The sequence below is a fragment of the Mus pahari genome, chromosome 1 (genome assembly GCF_900095145.1).
Source record: "Mus pahari chromosome 1, PAHARI_EIJ_v1.1, whole genome shotgun sequence".
Classification (NCBI taxonomy): domain Eukaryota; kingdom Metazoa; phylum Chordata; class Mammalia; order Rodentia; family Muridae; genus Mus; species Mus pahari.
In genome coordinates this window covers 77,407,971-77,409,070 of record NC_034590.1, presented here as the reverse complement: position 1 = coordinate 77,409,070, position 1,100 = coordinate 77,407,971, and positions in this window count along the sequence as shown.

Sequence of the window (1,100 nt, the reverse complement as noted above, 5' to 3'; positions counted from 1 at the left end):
TAGCTGCCTCTTGTGAGGCTATGCCAGTGCCTGGCAAACACAGAAGTGGATGCTCACAGTCAGCTATTGGATGCAACACAGGGCCCCCAATGGAAGAGCTAGAGAAAGTACCCAAGGAGCTGAAGGGGGCTGCAATCCTGTAGGTGGAACAACAATATGAACTAACCAGTACCCCCTGAGCTCATGTCTCTAGCTGCGTATGTAGCAGAAGATGGCCTAGTTGGCCATCATTGGGAAGAGAGGCCCCTTGGTCTTACAAACTTTTTATGACCCAGCACAGGGGAATGCCAGGGTCAAGAAGTGGGAGTGGGTGGGTAGGGGAGCAGGGGCAAAGAGGGTATAGGGAACTTTTGGGATAGCATTTGAAATGTAAATAAAGAAAATATCTAATAAAAAAAGTTTAAATTTTTTTTAAAAAAAATGACCACAGATGAAATCAGCAAAAGGAGATCAAGGAAATACAAATTAGAAAGGAAATATTCAAGATATCACTGTTTTCATATTATATAACAGTATACACATGTGATCCAAAAATTTTACCATTGAACTCCAACAGCTAATAAACAACTTCAGAAAAGTGGATGAATATAAAATTAACTCAAAGAAATCAGTAGCCTTTCTTTATACAAATGATAAATGGCCAGAGAAAGAAATTAGGGAAACAAGACTCTTCACAGTCACCACAAATAACGTAATATACCTTGGTGTGACTCTAACTAAGCAAGTTACGGATCTGTATGACAAGAACTTCAAGGCCCTGAAGAAACAAATTCAAGAAGATATCAGGAAATGGAAATTCAGGTGAGAGCAGATGCTGTCGAGGATGTGGAGAAAGAAGAACACTCCTCCATTGTTGGTGGGATTGCAAGCTTGGAAATCAGTCTGGCAGTTCCTCAGAAAACTGGACATAGTACTACCAGAAGATCAAGCAATACCCAAGCAATACCTCTCCTGGGCATATACCCAGAAGATGTTCCAACTTCTAATAAGGACACATACTTCAGTATGTTCATAGCAGCCTTATTTATAACAGCCAGAAGCTGGAAAGAACCCAGATGTCCCTCAACAGAGGAATGGATACAGAAAATGTGGTACATTTA